At 32.4% G+C, this 8612-nt stretch overlaps 2 long non-coding RNA genes across 2 annotated transcripts in view; one reads left to right on the plus strand and one right to left on the minus strand.

Moving 5' to 3' along the window:
* The window catches only part of LOC112211312 (uncharacterized), a 21478-nt gene extending 19144 nt beyond the window's left edge, over positions 1-2334 (minus strand). Inside the window, exons 1-2 of the long non-coding RNA XR_002945543.1 lie at positions 2181-2334; positions 1889-1998 (exon numbers count right to left, since the gene is read on the minus strand). This is a non-coding gene — a long non-coding RNA (uncharacterized lncRNA). The remainder of the gene's footprint in view (positions 1-1888; positions 1999-2180) is intronic.
* The window catches only part of LOC136796062 (uncharacterized), a 263158-nt gene that overhangs the window by 238701 nt on the left and 15845 nt on the right, over positions 1-8612 (plus strand). The gene's annotated exons all lie outside the window — the stretch shown is intronic.

Raw genomic sequence — 8612 nt, forward strand, 5'->3', positions numbered from 1 at the left:
GGGTACCGGTACCTTAGCTAATCTTCCACGTGTCGTCAATCCTGTTTTCTGGTCCACCAGCTGACATCCAGCGAGATCTACCATAATATTATAGTGATATAGTAGATCTGCACCTATGATTGGATGACTCACGGTTGCTATTATGAACCTCCATGTAATTTTGCGCCGAAGACCGAGATCGAAGTTCTGGACTATGCTTCCATATGTAGGAATGGGCGTGCCATTGGCCGCATATAAAGTGAACTGCATATTCGGCTTTACTTTCTTGTTCTTCACCGGAAAAACAGATATAGTGGCTCCTGTATCTACCAGAAATCTGGTCCCGGACTTTTTGTCGACGATAAAAAGTCGGCGGTTGGTAATTTCGGCGACGAAACCCGCCTCGTTCGCCGCTGCTTCTAGTTTAATGTCCCAGCTGTCTTCCAACTGCAAGGTTGACGGCACTTGGTAGCCCTTTCTCCGAATCTGTTATGGTAGAAGCAGAAACGCCGCCCACTTTTACTCCTCGAAGCCTTGCGATCCCTGTTGGGGGACCTGTTATCGCAGCGGCCAATCCTGGATCCCATTAGCGTTTTTAGAGTGGCTAATTCCGCAGTAAGGTCATCAATCGCTACCTTAATGTCTTCTATCCTTGAAGAAGCAGGTGGTGAATGACTACCCATAATAAAATTACTTGAGGGCTGCTGGATTTCTGCTATTTTATCCGCAATATGCGCCAGCTTCGTGGAATCCGTGTGATCTGTGGCGACTAAGGTTGCTTGCATTCCCTCAGGTAACCCTCTTAGCCACAAGGTGTTGAGCATATCTGCAGGAACCTTACCTGCGGCCAATTGCTGCATTTCTCGAAGAAACTGCGATGGCCGTTGATCGCCCAGCCTCTGTTCCTCCAATAACTTCGTAATTCTGGAGTGGTCTGAGGGCTCAAAGATAGAGAGTAGCCGCTCTTTTGGCCTCTCGTATGGCTCAGTGGCAGGGGGGTTCCGAGCAAGATCGGCAACCTGCTTTAGAGCTGCTAAATCCAGTTGGGCGATGATCAGCTGAAACTTAGTTTTACTATTAACTATACGATAAGAGCTGAACACTGCCTCAACTTGTATGAACCACAGGTCAGGTACTTCCCTATAAAATGTGGGTAGCCGAGACAATGCGTTGGGTATTTTCGCCGATTCCACTAATTCCTTTTGCTCCTCCTCACCGGTTAGCAGTACGATTAAATTGTGCCCATGAGTTCAATGAAATTATACGAAAAATAAACAATAAACTTACGTTCGGGGTCACCACTTTAGTGCGTGTTCATGTGTAACGATAAAGATGGCTCTTTATTTGTCAACACAACAATATTTACACTTGACATATGTAACACTATTAACATAACGTTCAGTTTTTCATATAACAACACAAGGTCTTCCTAATTAATTTAATTGTAATTGATCATATGGCGAGAGGTTTCAAATGGGTTTGCCACTAAAACAAATGTAAAATAATGAAACTTTAAATGAATTATAATTAAAAATAGATTTAAAAGAAATATACTAAAGAAATAAAAATTTCGGCAGCGGCAAACCCATTTCAAACCTCTTTGTAAACGTCAATCATTGCCGCTGAAGACGTTAATCATGCCACTACAATGAGAAAAATGTTTAGCGATGAGAGTGAAAACGAATTATTTTTTATATTGAAAGAAGATAGTTGACTGTATGAAGTAGATTGCAGGAAGATAGTCCGGGTGGCTGTCAATAAAGGTATCAAAACAGTGAAAGGAAACTATTTATTGTCAACCAACGTTTAGCCCCAATTTTACTATTTTGATACCTTTATTGACCGCCACCCGGACTATCTTCCTGCAATAATTTTTTTTTGTTACCTAATTATAAAAAATAGTACTTACTTCAGTAACATTCCCTGGACTATGGCGAAGAGGATACAATTAAATCATGATGGTATAAGTGCTTGAATTCCTTTTGGTTGTTGCTGTCAGTTTCATCGTGTTAGTAATTGCTGTAATAATACCATATCACAAAATAAGTTAAGTTTGACTAGATATCAGATTAATTAATAGGGCAAAATTTAATTGTGAGGTGGAACGGGGAAAACTAATAAAGCTATACTTGCTCAGTAGAAGCACGTAAAATATGTGCTCCGTAGATATTACTACCACCTCTAACGTGCTCCCTCTTTACCTTTTGGTATAGTTTTTGGAGTACTCATGCATGGCGTATTATAATGAAGGCATTTCTTTTGTTGCATTTCCGTTTTATTTCCTTTGTACCGATATTAAATATTTTATTTTAGAAACATATGTAATCCTTTTTTTAAAATGGTATTATTTTGTGGTTTATTGCATTATTCAAACCCTGAATACACACAATATCTAGGAAAAAAATGTAAAATGTGTTCCTTTTGAACAAAATAAGTGACATATGTATATTGTTTGTCACAATTGACCAAGACACGGGTCATAAAAAAAAAATGAATAAAGAAAAACATGAAACTTGAATTTCTAAATAAATTCATATGCCCTAAAAAAATTCAAAATCATTGCTTTTGAAACATGTAAAGAAATTTTTAATTGAAATTTAGCAATTTATGTCTACTAAACGTAGCAAATATAAGGCGCTGAAGTTAAATTATAAGTGGCTACAGTTTTTATACTCTATTCCTCAGATCCTTTGATATTAGCCATTTCATTAAATCGAAATTTGACCTTTAAAAAACTTTAATAAAGAAGAAATCAGTATGTTTTAATGAAATGAAAATCATAGTCTCTAATGTAAATGATAGTAAAGAAGTAAAAAAAAATTCGTCCTACAATTTTCCTGTATATTTTCAAATAATATGATAACTCTAACTAATCGTTTAATAATTTAAACCCCTTTAGATGCTAGATAAATTTTAATTTTGTATGTCATTAACATTTTTCTACTAATTTCTTCTTGCTCAGCAAACCCAGCACATTCCTTATATCCCTAATAGTTAAGTATTTTTAAATTCGTTACCGTGGTTATTTTTATGTAAATGTTATTTTTTATCACGCTATGAAGGTTTTGTAACCGTTTAGATGTTTTTATTGTTCTTCATTCTTCAGTTTTCTCGCACGTAGAAAGGCCCGATATATACATTAACTTTGTAAAAAATCACAATTAAGCATTTGCTATGAGCTTTCAGATGATATAATTAGGTGTGTGTTCTCACTGTCTTCCCATGTTAGGGAATTTCATTTAATAAGTAATTTCTTTGTAAGTCGCACTGTTGATCAAATGTTAATTTTATATCAACATTTCAAATATCTAAAACTACATATAAACTCTTCAAAAACTTTTACCTTCAATCTGGATGATGATTGTGTCCGGTATAATGTCGTATCACCAACCCCAAGTCCCTTCATTGTTACCTGAAGGTTAGGCTAAAGGGCAGCCAAAGGCAAAGGATGTCGTGAATCATCTACAACTCCGTTGGTAGTTGCCTAATTAACACCAGTTGATGCTAAGTCAAACTTTTGAGGGGGGGGGGAGAAATAAATACAAATTTAAAAGGAGAGAACTGAAGTTCAACTGAAATGCTTTTCTTACCCTGTCCTACTTTTTAAGAAAATAAAAAGGTTAAGGATCTCTTTGAACTTTCAAGAAATTGGAACTTTAATTATTAAAGTTTCTAGAAACTAGAAAAAAAAGAAAGAAAAATAATTTACAATAATAACATTTTTCAAACGATATCATAAACACTAATTAAATGTACTTACTATAAAAAAAAGATGGGAAAAATAAGTAAACAAAATTAATTACTAAGTAAATGAAAAGAATCTCTCTCTTATTTTAATGGTGGAAATTTGACATTTTATCCATATCGAAGCAGCTGAAAGTGTCCGAATTATTTTCTGTGGTATTCATTGAGAAGAGGTTATGGGAAGTTTATTGTTTAATTTTCAATTGTTTTTGAATAACCAAGTCTGGCAAAGAGGTCAGTTTGTTTGTTTTTGTTTAATGGCTTAAAATATCACTGTCATTAATTTCTTTTTTATTTTTGCTAACATTCGTTTTATGATTATTTATTTTTTTTATATATTCGTTTGACGTCATATTTGTAACAGTAAATCTTTTGACTTTAAAAACTGAAATATTAATTTCATCCTTTTATAATCTTCTCTGGGGGTTTTGAAATATTCCGGTTTATTCCTGAGCTTTTGATATGTGACGTGAAATATGAGCATTCTTTCAATGTATGGTGCATTGTCTAATTTTTATTACAATATTGACATTTTGGAGGAGTTTCTTTTGAGATAAGATAGAAGTGAGGGAGCCTCGTGTGACCTATTATTAGAAAAACGGCCAGTGTGTTAATAGCCCAACTCAAAATGAATAGTCGTGCGAATTTTAAATTACATATTTAGAACATGTGTATCCCTTGAGTGCTACAGAAATTTTGAATGACCAATTGTGCAACTTTAAAGAATCAATTATAAACGTTTTTAGGTTCTCCCAAAAATGGCTCTAACGATTTTGATTAAAATTGGTAAATCAATGTACAATTAAGTGTGCATTTATACCAGATAAGTAATATCTTATTAAAATAGTCTAACAAATAACAAATGTTAAAAAAATTATTCTCTAATGTAAAACATTTAGTTTTGCTTAATTTGAATGAATAGCCCAGGTATCATTGCTATCAATTATAACAATATATAAATACTAAGTAATAACGAACTCGGTTAATTGCTAAGGGAGAAAAAAGGAAAATAAAGACAGGAGTTTGAATCGGAAAAGGCACCCAGAGGGATGCAGTGGACAAGGTGCAACTCCATCAGACGAAGCGCTGGGCTGCACCACAGTAAAAAAAACAAAAAAAAAAAAAAAAACATTAATTTAATAATTAACAAAAGAATAAAAAAAGGAAAAATTGGTGATCCTAGGGAGTAGTGGCATGCGCAAACCCCAGCGCTCTACCCCACTGCTCCCGCACCCCGTATGCCAGAGATGGCAAGGGAGGGGGATAAAAAAAAAAAAAAAAAAAAAAAAAAAGAATCTGAAAAAGCCGAGGCTGCCCGATCTCTTTCGGTCACATTCACATTGCCCTGTATCTTTATCTTTTGTTAAACTTTTGTATTTTTAGTTGGTTGTAGATGCTCCTTGGTTTGTATAAAACAGCCGATTGCATCGGGAATTACAAATAGAGACAATAGAGAATTACATGAAAAAAAGGTTCATGAAGTTCCACTACCAGTTACCTACAGTTAAAGGAGAGTGACCTACAGCTTGGGAAACCCAACCACAACTCGAAGACTGAACCCCAGGCTGCTGTAGGACATCCTGTTATACATTCTATATTTATGAGTTCTGTTACTGTCTCTCTAAAATTTTATTTTATCCTAATTAATCTTTTTCTTAAATATACTTTGTTTTTTTCTATTAGAAATCAATTACTTATTTTGTTAAATCTATAAATGTCATTGTTTTTGTTATTACCTTTAATTCTATCTTTTATTAAGAATTATTATTTTTATATATTTATTTTATCTTAATTTTTGGTTTTATTATAACATGATATATATAGTTAAGGGTGTCTTTTGTAAGAGACTATATTCCCCATATTCAAGTGTTAAAAAAATATATATATATATATATATCTTACATTGACCATATAAGCCCCACCAGGCCAATCTGGTATTAAATAAATAAAGATTATTAATAAAAAAATATTTGGTTATTTGCAACTGTCATATTTCTGTTGATGACGTTGTTTTATTAAGTAATGTACTGAATTTTTAAAAAAATAAACTAGAACAAATTCAAAATTCTTAATGAAAAGGACCTTGTTTCACTAAACTAGTTCAAATTTTCGATTAATTATTATTTTTTCTTATCTTGACAGAAATTTCTGTTAATATCTGAAAAAAAAGGAAAATTCTATTAATACAGGCCATTAATAAACACATCTTTTAGTTAATTTTTTGGATTATTATTATGAGTTTAGTTAATGATACTATTAATGCTTTGCATTAATGTTTTATCTTATTCAATTCTGATAATGTCTGAATAAGAGAAAACTTGACTAGTTAGTTTGCAATAGTGAAACTTCTGTTAATGGTCACCCCTCTATAACGAACATAGAATCTAATTACGGTTCCGAAAAACAAGGTATAAGTGCATTTGAACCAATCTGAAACGAAATCCCTGCAATGCGGATTTGGACACCAATTTTATTACACATCAGAGTTTTTCACTTCTCTGAAAAGAACTCAACTCATATTATATTAATTTAAAACCTCCTAGGATATTGACAACACTAAGAAATATTTCAGCGATTGTGTAGCAATGCAATGTATGATGATATTTATATCGTATATACAGACATTTGGTGTATATAACATAAATTTTAACACTGCCCACAAAATTTAAAATTCTACGTTTCAAAATAGATATAATCCAATAAAAATAAAGTAATTCGTGGGCCTTCAACGGCTTTTCGGACAGTGGCGCCAATTTTCAATGAATTAGGCACCGTAGTCACAAGTTACCCTGAAATGGGCCACGAAATCAAAATAAAGGAACGCCTCTTTATAACAAATGAAATAGTCTTCTCTGTGGATGTCCGTTGTATAGATTTTCAATATACTACAAAACAGTAGTAGTGATATAAGTTTTTTAAAAATGTTAATGGAGATTTTTCCCCCAATTATTTGTAATAGTTTTGTTTTAATAGAATAATTTCCAAAGCAGGAATTCAAAGTAGCATTTCTACAGTTTTACTTTTCTTCCTCTTTAGACTTCATCATCAAGTAGATTCTCTGCCTTCGTTTCTAATGAAGACTAAAAATTAACAGGCATGTTCAGTAGGAAAGGAAACGGGTGAAGAAGTTAATAAAGGAAAATCTAATCACGGGTAGTGAAGGGCCTTACAAATCGTTAAGCTTATACCCTAAGGAATCACAAGAAGTCATTGGTTTTCCAGCGGAAGGAGAGGCGGAAAGGAAAACATTAAGGAGCCGGTCGCCCGGAATACTAACAGCCCTCTATCTACTCCCCATTAAAATTACTGCTCCCATCAGTTCTACTCTAGAAATGTTAAAAGCCCTCCACAAAATGGTGATTCGGCTCTCTAAAACTGATTAGGCAAGCATTGGTCGAGCTTTTAAAGCTCATGTGGAGCAGCCCCACTGTAAATACTAAGATAAGAGGTTTAATCTCATGGATAAACTACCCCTAGGATTATCTATGTATTTAACCCAGATCTTAGGGACCGATCTATGTAAGGTGTCTCTGGGAGGACCTCCGTTGGGGAGCTTATGGTAAAGTTTTTCTTTGTGATATTACACTTGATTACTGCGCTTATGGCGTGTCATGTTAAACTGAAGAAAGTACAAAACAGCAACTTTTCAGGAAGCAAATATGCTGGGTTATTTATTTGAATTTTAGTTTATAATAATAATAATAGTGAGTCCATCAATGAATTTAATTTTTAATCAGGTTTCATTGTTCTCTCAGAAATGTAAATTCTATGCTTTGCCAAGTATAGAATTTACACTTGATTAAAATTACACTTAATGTTGTTAAGTACTTTTGAATGTTAATTAAAATATTTTTTTTTTTTACTTTTATACTGTCATAACCATCGAATAAAAAAATATATCGCCAATGTATACAACACCAAAGTGTTGATTTGAATAACGGTTAAACTACCAATCTGCCTCATTTGAAATTTCCCCATAAAATTATATAAACAAAACATTTCTATTTACGACAACGACAAACTGCCACAAACTTTTTTTTTTAGTTACGAAATAGTTATCATTTTAGCAGGATATGTTAAGTTCATTCCAAGACTACATTTATTAAGTTAGCTAAATAAATTATCTTATAATGTTCCTTATATTTCACCATTGTTAATGACATAGATAGCCTTTTAGATCACATAGTTTTTTTTATATTTTTTTCTTTTACAACCTTTATGATTTTTTTTTGTCGTTTGATTGTGCCTATTACCTATACTTTACCTATGTACTAGTAGCAGATTTACTTGGGATGCCAGGATAATCGCTGAAGGCTATTATCCAAAATAAGTTAATTAATTGATTATAAATTGAGTCCTAAAAAACTATTATTATAATTGGATTCCTTTCCAAAGGCTGTTTGTGTGTTTACCAGTTTACCAATTAAATACCTTTATATTTATAAAATGTTCTTACCATTAATTATATAGGATAATAAAGAGTGGTATATTAGGTTATATAATAGTATATAAACTACATAAGAAAACTAAGTATTTATTTACAATTTGTTATTGTGATTAAAATGATTCAAATGATTCAGATAAAGGTTGCCATAAAATATAAATTATTACATGATTACTTATTAGTTAATTTATACCTATAGCTGCTGATGCCGTGGGATGTAGTGGAATTATGGTAGTGCTTAGAATTACAGGAATTTTCTTATCACGTAATTTAAAAATTGAAATAAAAAAATAAAAGAGAAATTTATTACCATTATATATTATATCTTAATAAAATTTGATTTTTAATATGCAGTATGAATAGACGATAAAATATATCTAATGAAATACGATACAAATATATTGCATCTTGTATGTGTTTCTTTAGCATAGATAGCATAAAATAA

This window comes from Halyomorpha halys, unplaced genomic scaffold (genome assembly GCF_000696795.3).
Source record: "Halyomorpha halys isolate HHAL.00 unplaced genomic scaffold, Hhal_1.1 Scaffold892.1, whole genome shotgun sequence".
NCBI classification, from domain to species: Eukaryota; Metazoa; Arthropoda; class Insecta; order Hemiptera; family Pentatomidae; genus Halyomorpha; species Halyomorpha halys.